The sequence below is a fragment of the Pelecanus crispus genome, chromosome 11 (assembly GCF_030463565.1).
Source record: "Pelecanus crispus isolate bPelCri1 chromosome 11, bPelCri1.pri, whole genome shotgun sequence".
NCBI lineage: Eukaryota > Metazoa > Chordata > Aves > Pelecaniformes > Pelecanidae > Pelecanus > Pelecanus crispus.
Window position 1 is genome coordinate 15039208 of NC_134653.1, and position 27070 is coordinate 15066277.

A 27070-nucleotide genomic window follows, 5' to 3' on the forward strand; every position below is an offset into this window, starting at 1 on the left:
TCAAAATTGTAAATTCAAGCTGTGCTGAATAGTTTTAATTAGACGTAGAAGTCACATGGCATTTTTCTGGTTCCTTATTGGATATATGAGAAAAACAAACAAACCAACAACCCCCAACCAAAACAACATAACAACACAGTTATCTCCTGCAAACAAACCCATTGCAAGACTGCAGTTTATTTGCCGTGAAAATTCTAGAACATATTAATTTTATAGCACAGAATGATTTTGTCTTAATCTTTGAAAAAATAGTAAACTAAGCATGTTAAATTAGAAGAGTAAAACACAACTTGCATGCATCTATTCTTTAACTGCTTCAGCTTCCCCTAGAAATCTAGGTCCGTTTCTAGGCTCAAACTTCCATCCAGCACAGCTCCCTACTCTGGATAAGGGAAGAATGGCAGTGCCACCAGTAGGAATAAAGTCAAGAGGGTGCCCGAGTCTCCTCTTTAGTCTCCATCCAAGGAGAAGGTCATTGCATGGCCAGGTTTAGCAGGCTGTAGGGAAGCTCTTGCAAAGGCTATATGGTTCTTTTTCTACTTTCCAGAGGAAACTGAGGTATTTATGGGGATAAACAAAAAGACCACATAGAGTAAGTTTTGTCTTTTGATTCAAATCACACCTCAGCACTGGGTTCACTGGTTCCTTACAGTGGCACCCAGGCAGGTCATTCAGCCATCTGTGCCTCTGTTCCCTAGCTACAGACACAGGGACAGAAACATGTCCTTTTCTTGCTTGGCTGATGCGATGGTAACAAGCATAAATGGGAATGATGGAACAGGAGACAACTACAACAAGCAACCAGAACATGGTCAACAGCAATGAACCTGGCTGGGGAATCATCTGTATACACAGAGACAAAGTATATGAAAAGCCTTTCAGCTTTCCAGTAGCCGAGCAAAGGAAAATTTTCCCTGCATCATCGAAAAACAACAACAAAAAAATCCCCCCCAAACCTACCGTGGATTTATCTTTCTTCTTCCTGCAGCTGTTGTTGCTTGTAAATGGGAGACGTTCACTTCCACCCCCTCTAGGGTGAGAGGAAAGGGAGAAGTTAAGATGACAAATAATAGTCTATCAGAGCACAGAGTATTTCAAAGAGAAACACAGAACTACTGACAACTACCTACTGTTTCTCAGAGGAGATGGCAACAGACCATCTCATGTGGGATAGAAGAGTGAGAAGCAGCTATGATTACTGTAATCATTACTTGCTATAACCTGAGGGAACTGAGCTGCAGCCATCAGTTAAAGTTAGCTGGCAATTCTCTTGCCAATTTACAGCCAAGAATTATACCTGCTTCCCACCCACCTGAGGTGGAGGAATTCTGCTGTGGACATCTCATCACATGTGAACAATCAATCTTAACTGAGCTCATGAGACACATCATGTGAGTCATCTGCTAAAAGTTACAGATTTTAAATTGAGGTGATGGTTAAATAAGTCTATATTTTCACAGGAAACATGCCAGATTTGGACGTATTCACCTACAAGACAAATCTTTACCTTACCTCTATGCAGATTATAAACTATTTTGATTTAAGTCCTAAAGTGTAGGTTTGACCTTTTCCTTCAACACATTAAAGACCCCATACTCCACAACTGAAGACTTCATGAAATAGAAGGCTATACGTAGGCCTTGCCAAGCAGAACTATTAACGTATGTTACAAATGAAATTGTCTTTAAAAAACATTTCCAGATAGTACATGTTACAGATAGATAAAATATGATTTCTGTTAAAATAATTTCTACCTCTGTCTTTGATCTAATATAATGGATTTCCAGCCAATTAATTTTAGTTAAAATGGGTGTCCTACAGTATTTTCATTCATACAAAACAATTTTTCTGTAATACCACATGGACCTATATTGATTAAAATCCTTGGAGTCTTTCTTAAATATTTAGAGCTGAACTTTAATTCTGCTAACAAAACCAATCTTATCTCACTGCTTGACTACTGGAATTCCTCTTATTAAGTCTCCAGCATACGTGTTATAGCAAACAGATGAAACTCTTGGTGACAATATGCATAATGAAGAGACCCCATTCCTTACAGAAAAGGCTAATTAATCATTAGGTGAGTGCTAGTAAATTTTCTGAATCACCAAGTTTCTGACAGACACGCTGTTAAGCCAGGAAAATGCCCACAGATGTTACTTGCCCATCAGAGGGGAACATATTCTCTTGAGGACTCTGAGCATCTTGTCACAGTTTATTTATTTATTTTTGAATGAAACGAAAAATTAGCAAACCCATGTAATGATTAATGTATATGTGCAAGCACATAATAATAGAATGAAGCCTATTAATAATTAAAACTAGTGCTGGATTTTAAAATACTAAAGTAGAAATGTGAATTGCTTTCCAGTGGCTCTGAAATGGTACAGTTAATAAATCTACTGCACTGTCTCCCTAGTAGCTTTAGCATAACTTAATTCAGAGAAAACAATCCTGAATTTTCACAGCAGGATTCTCAGTTTTACTTTACTGTCTCCTTATGCCTTTTAGTACTTTACTAGAGCAGTGTCCACACAAAAACTCCATCACCAAGTTCAGTAACCTGTATCATTTTCTCCCACTGAATATAAGAGCCAGAGCCTTGGTACAGCTCCATGTCTGCCAAGAACCACGCGACCCACTCTTCACCTGGTGGCAGCTGGGGGACACGTCACATGCTTCACCACTGCCCATGGGGAGCCTCATTTTGCTGGCCAGGATGTGTCCAAATATGCCACAAACCCAAAGGCAAAGTTAGACCCAAACCAAACAGCCTTTGTAACACATCAGATATTTGGATCAGGCTTTTGCAGGATACACATTATGATGGTGTACTACTCAGTGACACCTTAGATCTGCAGTTTCATTTAAATTCTCATTCTCCTTCACAGATTTTATAAGGATGGCCTCAGAAAAAACATTAATGAGGATTTTTTTTAAGTATTTCTGTAATGGCAGGGATGTTTTTCATGTGCAGAATTCTAGGCAGGGCCTCAGTAGGACTTAACCCTAAAACCTCCCTTCCTTACTAAACATTTTCCTTTCAACAATCTCTAACTGGTTTCCCCCCCACCCCGCCATTATAAAATATATTAGGGCCTGGCATATATGAAAACTATTGTTTCTTTTATTCCTCCCCCTCCCTCCCCAGGTATTAATTACATTACAGTTCATTAGCTGAGCTCATTAAGACCACAGTGCAGGTAGGAAATAGGTAATTGGCTAGGTACAATTATAACATTAATTTAATTAGCTGTTTTGTGCTTTTATCAAAAAGGTGACCTCTGTGGATACTGGAATAGGTTTCATTCCCTTGCTGCTTGCTGGGTTGCAGGCAGCCGTGGGTCTGTGATTACCTAAGAGAATGAAAAGCCACATTAAAATTGCTTTTGGTGTGATTCAGACTGAGGGGAAGAGGTAGCTGTATCCAGATAGCCGTCATGCAAGATTGTTGGATTTTAATATGACTCTGTCCCTCCTCACTTGAATGCCACTGGTGCTTTATTGTGTGTCAGGCAAAACACAAGCCTGGATATGGGGAATGTGGGAGTGTACTGCCTCAGCCAAAAGTCATGGAGGCATTGTGCTCAAGACAGGCCATAACTCTTAAGATACCATGACAGTAAAGCCAGAGCAAAAGGGTTAAAAAGCATGCAAGAATACAGAAAATATACACACATGTCCATTTAAATGCAACTGAGCTAGCTGATGCCAACATCGGAGGCCCTGGGACATCCCTCCCATCCCATTTCTGGGACGGTGCCTCTGGCAGAGCAGGCAGCAGTGACCCACACGGGCTGGCTTGGTGACAGTGCCACAAAGAGGACAGCAAGCCCTTCACCCCGTGTCTGTGCTGAACGCTTGCACAGGGCTCATCACAAGCTGCCCCAAAATGCTCCTAGAGGGTTTTTTATTTTAATATTGCTTTAATTAAACAACTAGAATGATTTGTTCCTGAGAATACCACACAAATGAACACCATTGATGGGAAGCAACTCTAGGGATGCTTTCAATTAAAACAGCAATTGGTGGGGGTGGCAAGGCATGGTCCAATTCCTAATTAAGTAAATGTGACATCTCCCACTGACTAAGCTGGGAGCTGGACAAAGCCCAAAACAGAAAAGGAGGGGGTCAAGCAGTGGGTGTGTTCAAAACAGCATGAAGAGTTTTACTTGTTACCTTTATAGGAAAATGTCTTCGTGTAGTCTACAAAGAAGTTCCTATTTTCCAAAGAATCTTCTGTCTAAACAAAACTTGGAGATACATTTTGTTTAGGTAAAAAGAGAGCAAGATTTGAAGTGGAAAAAAAAAGGTGGGTTTTTTCAATTTCATCTTTGTGTTGATTTTGAAAAGTTTTCAAAAATAAAATATCTGTGACCTATTCTGAAGCTTAACATTTTTGTTGGTATTACAGACACTCGCTCCTAAGTTTCACATGCTAAAATCCATGTTTATGAACTTACTGCTTCAACATTATGTAACTTGCCAGTGTTGGCAAACAGCACAAATAATACCTGTCTGTTTGTGCAATCACACAAGGGATGTAGCTGGGATTATAAATTACCTCCAGACAAAGAAGAAGCACAAAACATAAGCTTGTCAAGTCAACTGGAGCAAATTGGTATTGTGCTGGAACAGACTGGAGAACTAACAAGCAATACAGATGAAATCATGGACAGCTGAAGCAGATCCATAGTTTATCTTGCAGAGTCAGTTAATGTCAATGTCAGTGGAATTTGCACAAGCAACAAACCCTCAACCTCAGCTCTGCGTTAGCTGACATTTCCCTCCTTTTAAAATTGGCAGCGTGAGCTGTGGAACCTAAATTTAACCTCTGGAGAATATGCCACATGACATCTGTGTTCTTTACATGTTCAGCTTAAGACTTTGAAAGCTAATTTATCCATGCACCACCTCAATCAGTGACTTGCCTAGCAACTACTGAACTTCTGTCACTTGTTGGCTTCTGTTGGCAGAGCCTTTTTCTCTTGGGAACTCATTCTTTAATAATGACCATCTTAGACCCCTGACGGTGACACTAATGAGCATTTAAAAATGACAAAAATATCTAACAGCATTCACTGATTTTTGAAGAAATAACACTTGTTAAAAGCAGCCATTGCACCAACAGATTTTTTGCAACAAATTGTGCCAGGCTGTGTTATTAGATTCATATTGAATTCTCACATCCAAAATACAAATATTTAAACAGACGCTTGAAATACTGGAAGCCAAATTAAAGATTTCTTACAAAGTGCTGCCTCTTACATGCTTAAGAGAACAGTATGTGAGAAGAATCGCTAAACAAATATCACCTCCAAACCAAAACAGCTTCAAAATAATAAAGTACAGTGATACAAGAGCTGTAACGTCCAGTCGTATCTCCTCCCCTTTCCCAAGATGCCCTGAATCCAGTTGTAAGTGAAGAAAGATATAGAGAAGTGGCTTTTCCTCCAGAAATTACACTGCACTTGTCCTTGCACTGACAGAAAGCAGCAATGCTCTCAGCCACAAATGGGGCACTGCACTTTTTGCCCTGCATTGACCTACATATCCACGGACTTTCTGCAGCTATTCAGAGAAGTCGCAAATTGTGCTACCATGTGTTTACTGAATTACCCTCTTCAGTGAAAGTAGTTTTTTTCTTTCCACTTATGTGGTCTTTGTTCCACGTATATCATCAAGACAAGAATACAAAATAACTCCATACCTGCAAAATAAACATTCTTGAGAAAATAAATGCATAATGCACTTATAAGTTCATCAAAGATGCTGGCATCATGGTGACTACCATGCATTTCCTTTGGTCTACATGCCCTGTGCTCTTCTCTCCATCTTTCCCAATTCTTTTTCCTAGGTTTCAGTGCTGTATGGGTATGACAGTGAGACAACAAGAGAAGTCTGCAAGGTATTTACATGATTATGAAATGGACACTATAAGTACCAAATAAAAATAGATACTTCTACCAATTCATAGATATTCTTAACATTTTCCCCTAAAGAAATAGGCAGTATTGTACCCAAGTATATTAGCAACAAATCAAATCTTCTGCAAACATCACAAGGCCAGGAGAAAATGAGTTTGAGAGATTATCCTGATTCTTTACTTACACACCCCCATTTGTGGAAACGCTCAGCTGTATCCTCCCTTTATATTAGAGCAAAATTAATTAAATAGGTTATCATTTAGAACAAGAGGAGAAATAACCAGTAATACAAAGCCACACTTAATGAGAAAATGTTACTTGAGAATAGATGGATAGATGCATACAAAAAAAAGCAGTAATTTAACAGGTTTAAAATTCTGTGCCTTTCATATATCCATAGTCATTTCAATAAAATTATGTGCTTGTTTTGGGGGAATCCAGGTCTCCTGAATGCTAGGTAAGAGTTACTCCATCTATCTACAGTTATTGAATAGCAAAGTGCTAAATGAAACTATGTCAAAGAATAGCTAGATAAACATTGATAGCATCTTGTTACCAACCTGAGATGGGTTCTTGCACTTACTTAAACATTCAAGTAACTTTACACAGGGAAAAGGAACTATTCATATGTATTATCGAACCACTGTATAAATGTCTTCTGGATCAGAATCCTAGATTGTCCTCCACTGTAAGACAGGAACAATTTCTTTACCATATGTTGACTTTAAAAAGTGTCCTGATTCCTGTCTGTAGACTGTAGGCATCAAATAAAGCATTAAAAAAAAACCAACCACATATCCAAATTTGTTTGACCTGCCTGAATACATGCGCTCACACATGCTCATGTGCACACAAGTCTGTGTGCTTTGTCCATTATTCCAGTGAGTAAGTGAATGAGGTTGGGGCACTGGAAACTAGCAGAAAAGTAATTCAGATCAAATGAAACTATGGCTACAGAGAACAGCCTTCATTCCAAATTATTAGTTCCAGAAAACATGCCATCTAACCCACCAGAATAGCTATGGGAAAAGAAACATTGTTTACAGTTTCGTGAGTTGGGTGTGCAATCACTGGCGGATGTTAAAGACAGAACATGCTAAATGGCCAGGGGTTTCAAGGCAACCATTTCCTCATTCTGTCTTTGGTTACTGAGAGTTGTTTTTCTGCTTACTTATTTCCTCTTTCATTTAATTCAACAAAAATAAACACAAAGCAGAATCTGAACTGCACATGATTAAAATGAATCTCTTCAAATTCTACAGACCCCAAATCCTCTTGGTACTACTTATTTTTAAGGGATGCCCAACAATGATTTACTGTGAGATGAATAATGCATTTATATCATATACTAGTTGTAGCAAAAATAATCTATAAATGTTTAATAAATATTCTGTAATGCTTTTGGTAAGCGTGTTATAAATAAGTAACAATAGATTTGTGATGAAATATTTATATACATTTTGGCTATTGTTATGCTTTAAGTGTTCAAGGAGCCATTACTAACAAAGTGAATGGAGTTATCAAGGTTATAGATATGTTCTGTAAGCCATTTATAACGAAATGTTCAACACAAAGTAAATGCATTTGTAGAGGTTGTTGACAAAGTGTAAGTGTCTAACAAACCATTCATACTAAACTCCACACAGATACAAATGATACGCAGTCATTTAATAAGTCATGTATAGTGAGACGTGAAACTCTTCTCTGCTGGGAATATATTGTAAGATCTTTGTGTGTTCCAGTATACTAGCTGTAGCATACTTACAAATACATGGTTAGATCTTGACAAATCTCTTACAAGCCATATTATTAAGACTGCATCTTAGCTATCACGTCCAGATAACCTGAGGGCTCAAGAGCATGGATAACTTCCAGAGAGTGACTGTGGTCAAAAAGCAGCTTGAGGGTTCTTCCCACACAGTGTGATGCTTAATATCCACTGCTTCAAGGCATGGCTGTGGAAGGTACACAGTGAAGCCCTAGCTGACTAACAGGCCTTAGGAGTGCTACAGAGATGACGCCCAGCCTAATGTATTTAGCTAATGCCATCACATTTGTAGTAGCAGCAGCTTAAGAAGATGACACCTATTACTGTCACAGAAATACCCAGAAAATAATAAATAATATAGCAAGTATTTTAAGGAAAAGATTCTTAATGTTAAACTACACACACACCCATCCTAGTATCAAGAACAGCCATTATACCTGGTTCTGACTTGGGCAAGATAAACGGTGTCCTCTTGAACTTTACAAACTCAGAGTATTCCTGGTACTATTTAAAAAGATATGCATGAATGATTCATAAGGATATTAATGATTTATTTGTATCAAACACTATTATCATACACTTATGCTTCAGGTTTCACAGCACCCCTGTTTGCAGTGGGGCGCACATGTGGTTGCCATTGGCTGCCACAGCTGCCCTAAGTGTTGCTGCTTTATACTCAAACCATCCTCAGCACTTTCACAGCTCCTATAAAACACGCTGATCTCTCCAGCAACCATGTGTTCACAGCTCTTACTGACCCTTGAAGACTCAAATGCTCTAGACAGTGGCATTGTTTTCACAACAGAAAATCATAGCAATCTCCTCACTTAGTGAAAAGAGCCCTACAAATAGTTGGAAAGGTTTAAAACCTGTTTTAAATAATACCATTAAAGGGGGAAGGATTTAACTTCCTCTTACACAGCCACTCACTCAGGGCTTAACAATAGAGGATTTGGCTTGAAAATCTGCAACAATATCAGAACAACAAGTTGAATACAGGCAAAAGTAATACTCATTTCTGTATTTCAGTTAATCTTCCAAAACATAGGACTCTCACAGTCTGCTGGAACATGCATATAGCCACAACAGAACTGAAAAATAAATGAAGACTTCCTTTCAGTCCCTCAGAAAGATGATAAAGTGGATGCCATTGAAGGGAAGGGGACATCAGCAGGAGATAAATTAGCCAAACCACTTGCTCAAAATATGGGATTATATTGTGTTGAACTTCTAAGGAAATAAACACAATTTTAAATTCAATAACTTTCTTTGACATTAGGAGCTATTGTATAGCAACTGTAATGCAAATTTAATTGCTATACTATTTTGTATGTAGTTCTACAGTGCTGATTCATTCCAGGGTCAATATGAGGTTTGCTCATTTTGTGTCTCTACCAAGAGTGTCAGGCACATATGAGAAGTATTAGATTTTGCTCTTCATTTATTCTCTTTCAAATTGCAAAATAAGTAAGACCTGCAATATGAAAATAACCTTCGCTCTGTCTTTAGCTACTTGCAAAGGTAAATTCTTATCTCAACTTTATCCATATCCTCAGCTTTATGGCAACACTAAAACATTAGAGGGAAATGCTTTCTAATGATGATACATTAATGAACAATAAATTACAGAGGAAATACTACTTAAAACATCCATATTAATACTAAATGAGTTCTTCATTATGAATATCATAAATATAAAAAGGAATTATCAATAATTAGGCTATGATTTTATATTGTTAAACATCAGAGATTATATTTCATTTCAAAAAAATTTAATAGATGTTAAAAAAGTCATCCACCCTCCTGCACAGAACTTCATGTCAAGTGAAGCAATCTGTGCAAAGGATGGATGCTTCAAATGCACAAGCCCTGCTATGCCTACCTTCAGTCAGCAATAATTTCACTGACTAACAGGGGAAGCTTGTTTTCATGAGGATTATACAATTAGAACTAGCACAGCCATAGATTCCAGAAAAAGGAAGTAATAACAACTTGTATTTGTACAACACCTTTCCTTTTGTGATCATAGAGCATTTTATAAGCAGAGTACTCAAATGAGAACCATCACTACGAAGTATGTCCCAGTAGTCCTGTGCCTAATGTCCACACTAGTGCAAACAGCAGCTTTTTGACTGGAGTTCATCATCCCATGTTTTCAGATGTTAGAGTCTGATAGTGCAGAAGAACATGGCCTTTTTCCAACAAAACCTATTCTGATGAGGCAAACTCAGATTTATTTTCTCATAGTTATTTTCCTTTTCTTCTCTCATTTCTTAAGCCTCCCTGATGAAGTATCTCCAATTCATCTGCTAACAAACTGTTGGTAGTGCTGCTTCACCACAAAAATAAGGTGAAAAGAAATAGTGGTTAGGCAGTGCATAAAACAATTAAAAGAGATCAGTTTTTGTTACTTTTCTAGCAGCTGAGGAATATCGGTGTAAAGTAATCAAGTACTTCTGTGTTTAAGTGGGAAAATGGGGGCTTCATTATGTATAATAATTACATTTCATGCAGCAGAATCTTAATGGAATATTAGAGGGGTTTGGGCTGTTTAGACTTAAAGAATTGATAGAACTGGAGGAAGGGACCTACAAAAATACTTTTAGTTTTCTGCTTTCTCATTATTGAAGGAGAGCCTTCTGTACAAAGATGAATTTGCACAACCCATTATTAATAAAAGCTTTAGAAACTTAACACTTCATAATTTTACTTCGTCACAGATTTAAAAGAAAAAAACCAACATGTACACAGCAAGTGACAAACTGCAATCTCACAAGCCACTGTGTCTATGCAAATGCTGTCAATAAGGTTCAAAATAGCTCATTCATTACCAGAGACTCATACCAAAAATTGAAGCTCTTCTTACCAAGCTATTGCAGACTGGAGGTTGTTTTTCATTTAGAAAACACTGTTTAAAATACAACTATCTTGCTGAGATATCATTTGTCTTTCACATTCTTTGAAGAAGGACACAATTCAGAATTTTGCTTGCAAGTGTTACAGAGACAAGGGTCACGGCTGCAGCTGGCTTCCTGCTGGCTCTGCTCCTCTTCCCATCACTCTCTCCAGGCTCTGCAGAGTCCTCTTCAGTTCACCAGCACTGATGTTTCTCTGACCCATCAGTGGCCAGATTCCTCTTGCCAAACAAGTAGAAGCCCCTCCAACACTTTTTGCATCCTTACTGGGGCTTGATGCGTTTGGGGCTGGGTTAGCCCTGAGGTCAGAGAGGGGCAGCACGTGGGTCAGAGCCAGCACAATGGAAGCAGTGGAAGTGCAAGTCAGGAGGACAGGAGTGGGACCACCATACTAGACAGCAGTGACCCATTAGTCCAACTTCAGCTTCTTATGTGACACATCATGAGAGAAGCAACTGCAACCTAACTTAGTCCTAAAAAGTGTTTTTGTGATGGAGTTCTCTGTGTCCACCCCAAGGAGAGAGAAGAGTCTTAGAGATGTAGCTGAGCTATATATTCTGCTCCTGCATGTCCTTCATGGAAAGGGTAATGTCAGATGGGGCCATAAACTGTAATCTGTGGTCAGCTAAAAAAAAAAAGGACTGCTGCGGTGTCACAGAATGAAAAGACAATGAGAAATATTTAGAAAGAGGAACATGGATATATAATCATTTAATGAAGGTTTGTGTTTTCATGTGACTATCTTAATGCCGTAGTTATGCTCCAAAATAATAACTATCAAGAAGGTCTATAATTAGGGGAAACCAAGAACTTCCCTGTAAACCAAAATAGCCTGGCAGATTAAGATTTCTTTTTCACAAACTCTTGGAATTGCTATGACAAGAGTTCATTTAATGCATAGAAGACAGTGATACTGCTGCTTTCTTGGGTTACTGATCTTGCTTTTAATTAGAAAACGTTTTTCCTTTCCTCTTTTTGTTGGAAATTATGCAGCGAGCCTCCAGTCTACTCAGATGCATTCAGTGCAATTGAAAAGGTGCTCCCAGTTTCTGAGGCTGTATATTCAATTAATCTAATATGTCACAACATTTTCAAAATGCAAGTTTCTTTGAAAAAGAAACATTACTGTGAAAGAAGGAATTTAAAATACATGTAAAACACATTTTGTTGGCCAAATATTTGATTCAAATTCTTAGAATACAAAAACCAACAAAAGTCTCTCTCATGCCTTCCTTCTTAATGTTCAGCCAAAGTCTCAGGACTGTAAACTGGCATCAGTGGAAGCTGCATCTCAGGAATGAAAGGAATATATGGCCTTTCACGGAAGAAATTTTTACACTTAAGAGAGAGAGAGGGAGCATTTCTACGCTTTGCAGTCATTCAGCATAGAATTACTTACTTATAATTCATGACGATCTTTAAATGCTTTATTGAAGCATAATGGAAAAAAGTACCTGTCCATACTTAACCAAAATTTCATCTATCCATCCTACATTTGGGTTTGGGCTTCAACATCTATTAAACAACTCCATTATTTCCCCTTTTTTGACATTACTAGGTCAGTGCACCAATCATTCCTTGGGTGTGACAGGGACAATGGCACACCAAAAAAAAAAAAAAAAAGTCACAGCAAACTTCAATTGCATTGCTTGCAAAGGAAAGCTAAGATGAGGTTGCAAAGCAATAGTGAAAGCAAGTCTGAGGTGCAGCAGGACTTGCTCTGGATATCTGGGTATTCAATGCCCTGGGATCCACAAATTGCATTTTTTCCTTAAGGCTTGCTAGTAGCATTTGGTTTCTTTAAACCCAAAAGCCTCACGTACCTCCACTAAACTTTCTCATTTCACATTGAAATCCTTTGGCTTATTCCTCTCCCCTGTGCTCAGGATATAGAGATTCTGCTTTCTCAGTTATTTTTGCGAGGAGGGAAATGGAGACCACTGACTTCCTCCAGCAGCCTGTCTCAGATTCTGTGCTTCTGCAAATCCTGATGTATCAGCAAGCCCTTAGTCCTATCTGGGGCTACATCCCAGGGGAGCAATCAGCTTGTTTTTCTACACACACACAAAAAAAAAAAAAGAAAAAGAGCTTCTTAGGAGCAGGCAACCTATCCTCCTGAATTTGGCTGAAGAATAACAAAACAGCGAAAATACCTGCCAGTGCCTGGATCAAGCCTGGTGTGCATTCAGATCAATTCCATCAAAGTATTAAGCAGACAGATGTTAAGTACTTATTTACAATTTGCAAATATTAATTATTTCTTCCAGATTATAACAAAATGGCTTAGTGAAGAAAAAGCCGTGGTTTCATTTAGCAAACTATTTCATCTGTTAATGGTTGCAGATTTTCCAATGTCAGGAACTGTCCTCTGCTTTAGTTCCAACTTCAGCTTCATGTAAGTCCTTCTCAGGTAAAAAACGCAATTGTGGTTGCACAATTGGTGCACTCTCTGCACTCCTCCAGCTTTACTCAAAAGTGCTGAAATTTCACCGAGACCCCAGCAGCACCCCCTGCCCATTCATATTCCCTGTTGCCCTTGCACATCCCCAGGGGTCATGCCAGAGCACTGGAATGGGCACACATTCCCCACCATCCCTCTAATTTCTTCTCATCCCTGCCTGCATAGTGCAGTCCAAGCTACATTACCTTACTTGGAGATTGTATGTGTAAAGCAATAGCTAACACCTTGATACCATCTTTTTTTTTTTTTCAGCTGCTACAGATCAAAGTACTAGGTGGGTGGTTTGCCACACGAAGATTTGATCCACTATAATTAAAGAGAGACTTGAGCCTTTCTATTTGCTCCCCAGCCAGACATAAAGGGCAGGACATCCATCTGCCTCCTGAGGAATGTGAAAAAGAAAAGCAACCAGCTATTCCTTTCCCACTTTGACACATACCTTTGCAATCCCAATGTCTTACAGAAGTCAGTGCTTGGACCAGAGATGGAAATTAAAATCTTCTGTGTCTCGGTGGAGAGCACCTGATCACTGCTCTATCTTTCCTGATGGACCAGCTTTGTCAGATTTACTGAGATGGTTTAAAGAGTTAATGCCAGAGTTGCCGGCCCTCTGCTACACAATAAAGTGGTTGTGCAGTGGCTCCTTAGCACCACATTTGGCAGCCTAGAGCACTAACCTCAGCCACCACCCATTCCCAGCCTGAGTGCCAGAAAATAGTGACCTCGTACCCACCCCAGAAGAAAGTCAGCGAAGCTCAGCATGTCAAAAAGGCCTTTTCCCAATGTTTAACATGAACCCAGGGTATACACCTGAATAACGTTATTCTGCAAATGAACGGACTTTTCATTCTGTTAGCATAGTCTCCCTGTTGGTTGGAAGTTTACTCTTCCATCAGTTATGCTGGTGGAATGTAATCATTTAACTGTGATTTATGGTACAGCGATATGCAGCTGGCTTAGTGCAAGGTGAACGCACAGCAGAACTTTAATAGTTCTTTTCCATTAGCAGGTATGTTTTTCAGTGGCTTCACTGCGATTGGAAGAGTTGGTAAATGTAACATATAAAAGACTGTTGGTAAACGTCTTCAGGCTAAGAGTAAGCTTACTGCTTGCCTCTCAGAAGGTGAGATAACTATATGCCTCTAGAAAATAACCTCCCAGGTGATAGCTGTGACTAAAAATTCGACGGGGAGGAGGAAAGAGTGTTTACAGTAGTGAGCTTAAAAGGAATATCTATTCAGAAGTAGATCTAAGGGGAAAAAACAACCATCTCTTCTTGCATTGCTGTTCTTGCTTATAGGCTACCTTTCTGAATATTGACACTGATGCTAAATGGCATTAATAATTGCTAAGTTATATTAAGTCGTATATCAATCAAATTAATAATGTCTACCATACTTGAGGCATTTAGGTTCTTCAAAATCACTAGCATCTGCTCCTATTAAAAATGACAGATGATTTGCAAATCCAAACTTTTGGTGAAAAACATTAGCTAACAAGGTGAAATTAAAATTTACATCTTGTTCCAACATAATGAAGATAATTAAAGAGAGTGATAAAACCCTTTGATTAACCCTCATCCCATTTTGCACAGCACTATTATGCAAATTAAACATTGTAAACTTAGTACCAGCACAAGATTCCAGTATAAATCTATTCTAATTTAAAAATTAAGAAAATATAAAAACATGTCATTGGATCTCTGACTGCACCCTTTGTCATTGCTGAATTAAAGAGCAGAACTGGGGGCATATGCCGCAGTGAGATAACTCATGGCTTGAGTTACTGAAGGATTAGAGTTTGATCCTGTTTCTTTCTTGTACCAGGCATCATATTATTCCCACAATGACTTTGGTGTATAGTTTAATTAGCCTCCCTACTATAATCAAGCTGTGCTCTGTCATCAGAAACATTCAAACCCTGCAAAATATGCATCAGAATTGCTGCGTTCTGGGTCACTGGGTTTTGTTTCAGTGCTTTTAGTTCAGTTTTGTTATTTTTCCAGTGGTAAAGGTATCACAAAAATGTTCATTTTAAGTTCTGCCTGATAGATGATGTCTGGCAGCACTGTACAGCTCTGAGCATTTAAAAATCTTTGAACAAAGTCCTTTCAGTTTCCCAGGAGTCCTTCCTTTGGTCTCTACAGCTACTCTGTGAAGGCCTCAGCTGAAAGCAAAAGCACATCAGCAGTACTGGAGTTTCAGGATTTCTTTTCCTTCTGTGTGGATGTTTGTTTTGGAAGGACAATTCACGGGTTCCTGCCTGCAGTTTTTCGGGCAGGTAAGCCTGCGTTTCTGGCACAGGACTAGGACAGCTAACAAGTATTCAAAAAAGAAACTTCTTTAAATTCACAATATCCATCTTGCAGAGAAAACTATCGCTGTGCAGGGACACAGATGAGGTGGTACAAGGGCTGTAGTCTATCTCTCAAATCCCAGCTGCTGCTTAGAAATACTGTATACAATGCGCTCTACCAAATCTACAGTAAGTCATTGACCAAACTACTTGTCTGCTTCTCCCCCCCTGCCCAAATTAGAGTAGCTAACTTAATGAAAAATGATTTTTTTTCTTTTTGTCGCTTAGGAGGGTCTGAACATAAAGCTCTTATCACCAAGCCACAGCTGTAGGAGGAATCCTTTAATCACAGCCTTCCTCCTTGAAGAAGAATATAGATTTATGACCGGACTTTGGTTACTGAGCGAGAAAGAAATATTGCCAGCAGCCACCATACTACTTCCCATAGGCTGTAAACAGCTTTAATCTGCTTTAGCTGTCATTTTGAAGTCGAGAGATATTAGAGTACAATGTAATTATGTAGTTGTGGGCAGAAGCACAGTTTATTTTCTTTAAACTAAAGTGGCAGAGGTAAATTCGTAGACTGTGCCTAAACAAACAAATCCTCCTCCCTCGGTCTTACTGCTACCATGGCTGCAACAGTCCCATCCCTTTTGTGCTGCTTCACTCACTCCACTCTTTGCTAATACACTTTCATGGGGACCCTGACTTCCCACCATGGTGAAATAAGACTACGTGTCTCTCTGTCTCTCTCTCAGATGCACATAAAAAGAGAATGTTTTCTTGGATAGTACAAAAAGCTACTGGAAATGCTGTATGCTGTTTTTGTTAGGGGCACAACAGTGACATGTTCACCCCAAGCTTCCCAGGGCAAGAATCCACTCCCATAAGCACAGATACTAATTTCTTACTTGCTTAAATATATCATATGTCTGTCGTTATACAGAGAGTTGTAGAATAACCTGATTAATTATCATTTATCTTTGCTTTCATATCTAATAGGGCTTGTCAGGAAAGAAAACTCCTACTTAATATAATGCACACAAAAAAAGGGCATTTAGCTTCCCCCTGCCCCCCATCTCTAGAAAAAAGGAAGCAGTTCCTCCTGAATTTTTTGGCAGGAAAGGCCTGTAAGTTCATGTCTGGAACATGCAAGCTCCAGGTAGAGCACTTATTTGAACAGTTTCCTGTCTTCTAGGTGAATGTTGTAAACATTAAGTTACAGAGTTCTTCATGTGACCTAAGATTTTCTTTTGCATACAAATTGAAATTTCTTCAACAGAAAGTAAGAGAAGGACCAATTCTCTACCACGATAGCTCAATTGTTGGCCAGTATGGTACCCATTTCTCAAATCTTTGTGACCTTTAATTCTGTCCTGTACTTGAGAAATCTTGACAGTTTCTACCAATATCCTCAAAAGATGCACCTATTGGATCCACTTCAGTAAAGCAGAGCCATAAGTGCCGAAGCCTAACTTAATTTAGCATATCATCAAAGCACACAGTTTTACCGGAATCTATAAATTTATAAAGCTGTAATAAGCATACAGATATATTCCTTCACCTTATTTATTTCTTTATTAAGTGAACATAATCAAATTACATGGACTACTATCATTAAAGCATATTTGCTTCTCAGTCTGAAATTTCCGGGAAGAAAATACTAAACCAAACTTTCCTCCTTACATGATGTAATACTTGCTGTCTTTGCATGAGTTAAGACAACAAGTGCAGATAAATTGCAGTCTTCCTGGTTTTATATTGTTCTATGGTGCATATTGCATTTTAAAATTCATAGATTGAGGGATCTATTTGCCATCAGCTACATGCTATTGCCTTTTCAAAGAGCTACTGTAACTATCATGCGGACATTGCACCCTCTCTGGATTTTCATACCAGTAATCTCCTCCTGATTGTCTGAGTTTGTCCACCTCCCAGATTCTATCAGAAAGTGCTTAAAAAGTCTGAGCCTGCTGTGTGCTGAGTGCCATCAGTTCAACTGGTTTTAGGAGGCGTACAGACAAGATGTCATGAATTAATACCACTGTGACCTAGAGAAAATATATTTGTTCATTCATTAGCAAAAAGAAAAAAAAAAAACAAGGCAAAACGTGGTTTATTGGATGAATTAAAAGGGGAGTGATGTGCTATAGCACTAGGAGCAGTAATTAACAATTCTGTCTGAAAAGGGAATAAACAGTCCTGCAGGGCTTTTTGCAGCATCATTTTGCCTCTGTATTCCAGCCAGGCATCAGTCTCCATGGAATCCAAACAGTTATCCAAGCAAATTATTCCTGCTAAGAGCAAGACTTCTCCTAGCAAGCACTTAAGATCTTGGTGCTGTGGGCCTATCAGTAAGATGTATTGGGCTGAACTTCCAATTTCAGAAACTGAGGAATGTACATCTCTGCTAAATATAAAGAAGTAAAATACAGTGGCATATACACTTCAAGAGCCCTTACTACTACCCTATAGCTCCCTCAGTTCCTTATTCAAATGAAAACACAAAAAGGATAGCTAATTTTACTGTCACTTCTGAGCTTTAAAAAATGAAGTTGCAGAGCAAAGAGGACTGAGGGAAATTCTAGCACAGTTTCAAAATGAAACCACACAGCTTCAAAGATTGAGCAGGTCTTTTGACTAAAGAAACATTTTCAATTAATAACTGTTATGATAAATTGTTGTGCAAATTAAATGAGAATAGAGATTGGGTTTGTATAAAATGTTCAGGAAACTCAGTGACTGTAAATTTCTCCATGCTTTTCTCCATCAGTATTCACCAGTCATTCCAGACATTAAAATGAACAGTTAAGCATAATCCTGTACAAAACAGCACCACGGTCCTAAAAAAAAACCCCAAACCAAATCTGTCCTATCATTTCTATTGAAATAGGCAGGGATGTTCATTCAAAATTGGCATCTTCTAGTGGGAGATATCAAGATAAAGATAACCATCAAGAATATCTTTGTTGGATTAATGTTGTAGGTGGGGTCACACTGACACTTTTTTGTAGTAAGCTCTATGATTAATAAAACTGCTTGGAAAATGTTTTTTTTTAATGACAGACAGATATATATTGTGTGACCCAAGTTCTTCGTAAATGCCATTTTATTGTCAACATGCTGAGAGAGAAATCTGATATGATTAATGTTCTTCCTTCCTCCCTTTTCCCCACACTGATCAAACAGAAGAAGGCTAATCCAGTTGCCTACACTGAAGCAATTAACAATAAAAGGGTGATTTCGGCAAAATTCAGTCCTCGTACCTTAAGAAAAAACATTCATTTTAATCTTTTTGCACTACAAACAATTAAGGGATATGAATCAGAAGGCTGGAAGTGACAGTTGAATCTGTTTCCCTGCTTGCGGGCAGAAAAATCATACATGGGGTTTCCCAGCAGATGTATGTCTATCTGAGGCTGTTAAAGACCTGCAGACAGGATCTCTGCAGCTTCACTAGCCACTCTGCTCCAACATTTCATGATCAAGGAAAACCTTTTCCTAACATCCGAGCTAAATTTTCATTTCTGTAGTTAGAATTTCTTATCCCATCTGCCATCAGCATGGAGAACACGTGCAATTTCACCATTATTTTAAGCTCACCCACGGTGACATTTTTGTCAAAAGGCATGATCCCAGTGACTGGTTGTGCATCCCTGTTGCGTCCCTTATGATGGCTCCAGTTATTCAACATCTGTCAGCTGAGCTGCTGGTCCAGCTGAAAATGAATTGAGATGAACAACTGGGTAGTTTTGAAGCAGATCAATGGCTGTAAGGCAGTAGGAGGTCAGCTCAAGGGTTGAAACTCCTCCTGATGTTGCTGCTACCAAGAAAAATATCTCCGGAGCACCAGCCCAAGATCCTTCCCACTGAATTTCCACCTAGCCAACTGTTTTCTATCCTGTGTTTAGGCACTTGATTATTCCTGTGTAAGCCCAATACTTTCCTCTTCTCTCTGTTGACTAGAGCCGTATATCTAGAACAGTGCCACATATCTGTAAGAAAACCATATATCTAATCATCAGACTCAATCTCTTGCCATCCAGCATTCAGATTTCTCCTAGACAGTAATATCTGCAAGTTTAATAAGCCTACTCTCTATCACATCCTCCTGATTGTGATTAAAAAAAATAGCATCAGTATTAGACACATAAAATGGTGGGTTGGTTAATGTTTCTGTAATTGAGGACACCTGATAAACATTTTAATAAAAAAAGAACAGAATGCTGTTGATGCACCACTCAGAAATTAGGCCTCACCCTTACCTCATCAGCTAAAGTATCAGAACAACTGGAAAACAAGTACAGCAAACACAGTGGTCATGTGTGATAATGAACCCAGGTTTTCTAGAGAATTAACTTTATTATTTCCTTTCTCATGCTAGCCACGATGGATCTTCAGAGAGATGCAAAAAGTACAGTGACTACTCTTATTATTTTATTGTAGCTACAACAATTAGAAGCCAAGACTTGTGAAGAAAAGAGATGGACCGCCTTTCAGGAGGAATAAAACCAACCAAGATTTGATGGAAAAGTCCTGCAGCTACTTATGGTCTAAAGAAAATCATTTTTCAGCCACTTCATGAATATCACTGTTTGCATTCAGTAGTAATCTCCAAGCTGTAACAAACCCTGTAATTCTTTGACACAAGACGTTATCGAGGCCAAGAGCTACAGTAGACCTAGGAATGTTTTCTTCATGTTAACACTGAGCAAGGCCCTCTATGGTCTCCATGGGGAAGAAGAAGATACCAGAGAAAACTTTGAAAGACATTACATAAACTCATTTTTAGCAAAAAGGGCTATTAGAAGTGTTATTTTTGACTACCAGAAATTTGCTGAAAACTAAAGGGTACTCAGATAAGGTTTGTTTGCATTTTCTCCTCATAAGAAGCTTCCGGATATAGAATTGGGGAGGTAGAAGAGGGAAGGGGGCGGGGAGAGAGAGACCCTCTCGAAGCAATCCATTGTTATCCAAACAGCAGCATTAGGAATGTAGGTTTGCCACTTTCCATCCAAATTCCCTAACTACTGGGATCAGTAGTTACATTGTTCCTCCCTTCCCCCCCAGCAGATATCTACTCTTTTTTCACCTGCTTCATAAACCAGAATTATTGTTTCTTATATAAGCCTCGAGAAATGGGACACTAAATTAGATAGACTACTGGCTAATCTGTTAAGGTGATTCTTGTATTCCTCGTGGCGACCAGTTCTCAGAAAGCCACACTCACGAAGTTAAAATTCATTCCCTATGGAGGCAACCAATATAAGGCTTTTGTGCCACTTCTAAGCCCTACAGCTGTTGTGCTGCATAGATATGTATTTAACCCATTCATATTAGTGAGCAGGAGCTTCAGGATTTTGTTCAGCCATTAAATAGACTCTAGAGCAGGTTAAAAGAAGACAGACAGAAAAATAACATACTTGTTTCACCTGCACAGGTTAAAATCCTGCAGGACGTTTTCTCCTCACAGGAGTTTTAAAACCAAAGTTTAGGCATGTAATTTGCTGTTTACAGGGGTACAGTACTACGTCTCACCACTTCCTTGTGTCCCTTCCTCTACCTCAGAGATGGCAAATCAAACACTTGTTTCTTGAATATAACAAAATTGTTGAAGTACAGCAGTTTCATTTAAGCACCAGAGGAAAAAAAAAAAAAATGATTAGAGCATTATGTGCTAATATAACATTCAACAATTAAAATTACTTGCATCCAAATTTTATTGCCAGTTAATGGCATTTAAAATAATATTGATAACAAATGACGCAGAATATCTTCCCAGAAGTCTAATTCTGATTCATAAAATTGTTTCATATACTGGTTTGAGTAATGACACAATATATAATGGGAATAATACATCCCATTTGTTGATGATTTTATGCAAGTTCTACATTAGAGTTTTCTTTAAACTTAGAAAGCTCAAGAAAGTAAACTTCCTCATATAGAATTGGTAAATAGGTTTAAACAGTGTCTGAAACCAGCTCCATTTTTCCTTGTAGTTCTAACAGACAAAAGGAAAAACCAAAACAGACACCAAACTTGATGAGCTTTTCATGCTTACAAGTATTTTCAATAGATTCCTGTCCAAACATACCCAAAGATGGCCTCATTCCAGTGATCACAGTACTGCAAGGAGTCCTTTTAACCCTTATGAGCAAAAGTAAGGAGCAATCAAACTCTGGCTTACTGGTATGCAACAAGAAAAGGAAGCAGTCAACAAGAACTCAGGTAGTTGCTAATTAGCCAAGTTTTCCCATAGCTCTGAAAGCTTTCAGAAGTAAGCATTCAGCTCATTTACGCGTGTTACAAGGTGAGCACTTATTGATGACTCTTGAGAGCAGTAGGGGGCTGGTGAAACTCAAGCATTGAACTGCTCTTTTTATTGCTCATGAAACTTTGCAATCCTAGGAAGTCTATGGAATAAAGCAGATGCACTCCTCCAATGGGTTATTTTTTTGGTGCTTTTCATTCATTCCTCACTAAACTCTGTAGAAGTAGAGCAGAGGTTATAACTCCTTTACAGAGCTAAGTCATTGAGATCATGCCATGCATAGTAAATTCTCTCCGGCTGCCCTCTCCCACTGCACTAATTCTCACTTGATACTACAGACAGGATCGTGTGCAGCCTCTTTGCCTGCATTTTGCAGAAACTAGGGTCATCAATAAAAGAAGTCATAGCCACAGTACAGATTCCCTTGATTCACGGCAGGAGGGAATGCTACATGTGAAAGCAAGTGCTGTCATTTCAAATGTCACCCAATATGTCACCAAATGTCACCTTCCTAGATTTTTTTCTGTAATGACAGTTTAAAGCTATATGTGATGTTTGCTGAACCCCCTGGTAGATCATCTATTATGTTCCACTTCAAAATCAGATGCTAGACCTTCCTGACACCTAGCAAGTGGTTGCCCTGTAGTTACAACAATGCAAAATGAAACCTAAAACACCTCCCTACACACATGCACATGCATACACACGCACACGCACACGCATGCTCACCATGTCTTTACCTTTCGAAAACAGTTTCTAAATGTCTTCTAATCCACACATGCACTTAAAGATCACATCAGCACCTTCACCTTTCACTCCCTGTCTGCAATCGATTTGTCTGTTGTTTGTGGTCTTTAGGGGTCACTTATTTGGAAAGGTGAACATTTCTCTAAAAACGGACATTACTCACTACCTTTTTTAAAATGAAAGTTCCAAACAGACCTGTTGAATACGTAGGGGTTAGGGACAGGTGGCCATCCAAATTCTCTCTTTTTAAACTAAACAGATATTTGTAAACAGACACACATGGAAATGGGTCACAAGTATGAATGCTTAGAAGAATTAGTATGGGAAAGCTTGCCCCACTTTGCCACTATTTTTCATCAGTTTGCATTCATGGTAAGTTCTGTTACATGTTTTTGAAGTGCTAGTGTTATTCCCAGTTTATATTGGCCCATTTTAAATATCAGCCACACAGTATCAATAACACCTGGAGTATATGAAAGAAAAAAAGCAGCTCTGCACATTTTCACAGGAACTTTAGCAGACTTAAACAATAAATAAAATTCCCAGATCCATCTAGTGTCACACCCCAATATCCAACGCGTCTACACTTTTATATCTAACACCTGTGCTCTGACAAGCCTTATTTTTAGCAATTTGCATCTCCAAAAGTGCCCTAATCTCTTATCTCATTATGCAAATCTTAAACCAATGCAGGGACATTTTCAGTTGCAGGTATTTACTTTTTATTAGCCTTGTTTGTAAAATACCTGCAAAAGAAGTGGGCAGTTTTATTGATGACACTCTCCAGGTTTATATCCTGACTAGCCCACTGTTTTATCAATGTTCATCTTTTTCTTCCCCTCAACTTTCCCCCTGCTCTTTATTCTTAAAATTCTTAACACTTGTTGCTTCTTCAAAGCTGCCTCTGCTACATTTATTGTCCTGCCAAGTGTAAGGCTTCTCTCTCTCTCTGCTCTTGACACTAAACTCAATGATCAGTTGATCAGTCTAGCCTATCTGTCTGGCTGTTGACATTGAGCCCCTTCAAGCTTCTGTTTTCCTGTTCTATTTTTGTATCATTCAGCAACTCGCGTTTTCCTCTGAGGTCACCCTTAAAGGTCCATGTGTCATGTTTTTCATTTCTGCCTTGTCAGGAAAATCTTGCCACTGCATCTATCAAAGTAATCATCAGGCCTTGATGTAAGAGTGTAGTTCCTCTCACATTTTTCATTACCGGATAATTTATTAATATCCTCCTGAGCAAGACTAGATTTATCTTGATAAAACCGCTATCAGTGGCGACAGAGTATACAGCACTGGAAGTGTTCAGCTAGTTTGGCAAGTGCTCAGAGAAGAGGTGTCCTTTAACCTCTCCCACCTCTTAATTCCTCAGCAAGCTAAAAGATTTTGGATCCTGAGCCTCTGGAGGCTTTTGGCGTTGTGCCACTTCAGTAAAGCTGACCTGGGCCAGCCTCCTCAGACCGGCCCCTGCAGCACATCTGGCTTTTCCTTCATGATGCTCTGTTGCTGGCATGGAATACATACCCATTAAATGAAATAAAGGTAACGTAATGATATACACAGAAGCAGAAAGCTTTAGAGTTAGGAGTGCCATCTGATAGCAAGAAACTACAGGCAGTCATTTTACATTTCATGTTGAACAGCCCCTGACACTGCTCTGGATGTTTTCTACCCAGGCAGATATTCTGTTTTCTTTTAGCAATTGAACCCTGCCTATGCACCCCTCCCCATCTCAGCACACTCTTCCTGTAACAGGCATTTCTCTTTTACATTATCTTTGCTGGAAAGAAAACATTGTAAGGCTACTCAGCGAGCTCCCCGCTCTATTATATACTGAAATTAAAGCACAGGAGGCCCTCCACAAAAGCGGCTGGCTAATGACTCTCCTGGTGGACATTAGGCCAGAGATGCATTTGTGACATGAGTGGCAGCTGTGCAGGCACCAGTTTATGTGATTCAGCACAGCTATTTCATTAATTGCGTTTCACGGTTCATTTCCTCAGATTACACTCAAAATAAATAAATAAATAAGAACACAAAGCTGCTGTGTTTTCTGAACCATCCACCAAACAAAAAGAAGGGAAAAAAAGCCATTATTTTAATTGGCTTCCTACATATTTTTCTGTCCTACGTGCTTTTTAAACTATAAAGTAAAAAATAAAATAAATTGCAGTTATATTCTGCTGTCTAATTATCTCTTCAGTTTTCCACAGAGACTTGGTAACTTACAGAGAACCCCGCTATGAGGAAGCATACTCTAATGAAAGTGAAAATGTTGTAGAGGCTTACCTACAAACATGACGTATCTATATCTGCTGCTTTACATGTTTATATTTTGTGGCTTAAATTTAACAGAGAAAAACTGTGTGTGCAGTCTCAGGAAATCATCAGCTTAGTTTAAAAACTGACCCTGTATGTGTCTTCATAACTATATGCATAATGGCAAAGTAATTACAAGAAACAATGAAAAATGCAAATGCAGAAATGGAAAAAAAAATTGCTTTGATTCAAATCAACAACCTGAGTGCTCTAAAAAGACATCCAACTCATGTTGGAAAAGATAGTGACAGGTGACTGGTTCAGCACCACAAAAACCATCGAAAGCAGCCAACGTGGTCAGGAATTTTTAAGATTAAATGTTACGGGAGACTGTCCCCAAAAAATTATTGTTTGATAAAACAGCAGTTTTTCACATCAGAAAGTATAATTTTTAAAAACCTTCTGTAAGGAGCTTTTTCTAACATCGAAATTAGTGTGAAACCCCAACCCAATTCCAGTAGTTGTTGCTGGAACCTTTGTCACTCATAGCCAAAAAGTGAGCTGAATCAGATACAGCAACTCTCTAAAGATCAAACTCTCTATAGAGTTTTCAAAAGCCTTTCCTTAGGAAGTTTTTCAGGTTTACAGAGGAAGAAATGCACCCAGGAATAGCCTTTCAGCCTTGCTGTAGAGCAATCATGTGGGAAAGTAGGTTCAAATCTCCATTCAAAGTTAGTCAGAGCATGTTCTAGCTAAAAGCCTTATAAAGCAGAGAACAACGCTTCATGAGAAAATGAACAACATCCCCTCAGAAAACAACTACTTTTGACAAGGAAAATATCTAGTGCTTCTTTTTGTTTTTTTTTTTTTTTTTACAAAAGATGCAAATATTGAAAGATCAGTGTGCAAAAAATTGGGAGTGAACATATTTAGAAAAATATGGGGCAGGAAGTCTAGGCAATTGCTGAGTTATAATCATATATCTACTGTAAATATCTGCAGTGTGAAAAAGGCTCTCTCTCCCTCTGTGTTTCAGTGCTGCTGCTAAGCACTAAGCTTTTCTGTGGTTTCATTTTAGTAATCAGGATCTCTCGTACTTCCTGGACAGATGGCCATTCACACTTCAGTGCTCATTTAAACACATACGTCAATGATGACAGAACATTTCAGCTGAGAACAGGCCAATGTAATCTTCCAAATTCAAGGCTATCTGTCATTCTTGTTGGTTATATAAAATCAGAGTCAGAAGAAAGTAGGACTGTTCTTATTTGGAAAGCTAGAAAGAAAATGGAAAATTCCACCTGGCTTGCTGTCAACATGAAACTCAGGCATTGCTATTTAAAATGATTTGAGAAGGTTTGTATGTCTAGCCTCTTCTGATCCATTGGCAGTTGCTCTCGGGGCCTGCTAAGAAATGGGAGAAGCTAATATCAGATTAGAGAATGAATGTTGGGCTACTCAGAGCCCCCACAAGAGCATTAATTCTATGTATCCTCTTCAAATCCATCCCATGTTTATAATGTAATAGTCCTTCGTTTGTCTTTTAAGGTCTTAGATAAGTACATAGCAGCACCTTGCAGCTGCACTCTGCAATACACAAAAGACAAATTGGAAACAGAGGGCAAAGTATCTTCCTGACTCTGACACTGATCCCCTGTGTTTGCTCTGAGTGGACACAGTACTTATGTGGATAACTAGACAAAATTATTTTCCACTGCTGTCAAGCCAGCATCTTAGACAAGAAGGAAAGCATTTAAATTTAATAACATTCTCTTCAGCTTCAAGGTAGACTATGTGTAAGAAATGGAAATCTGAAACATAAAAAACAAAACAAAACATAACAAAAAAAAAAAAAAACAAACCCAAAACCCCAAAATCTATTAATGACATTTCTGGTTCCTGCCAGTCACAGGAAGAACTTGTATTCTGCCAAGAATGTCTACTTAACTGAGGTTATCAGCAAACGATTTTTTTTTTTAGTTCAAATAAACTTTACAGGCAATCTTTTGGGAACTTTGCCAAACCTAAACCAACCTATGAGCCATTTAAAGTGCCATTAATTAGTAATTAGGAGGACAGAATTAACACAGGGGAGCATTTAAGAGAGTGTATACGTAATCAGCCAATAATTATCAACACAGCAACAGAAGTGTGACACAGTATGAGTTTCCAGCATATCCACCTAAGTGTGTAAAGATAATGAACATAGCACTGGCTAAATATTTTAGCTTGCCATCCGTGTAAGTAAGTCCAGTAAGTCTACTTCTGTAATTTGCACCTAAGCTACTAACCATAAAGCTAAAGAGGCTCAACTGGGAGTAAAAAATTTCCCTAAACTTACAATGGTGTTTAACAGCTGAGTCTCAAAACTCTTATTTTTTAGGAGTACTGGCAATAATTGAGACATTTATTGTACCATACTCTTGT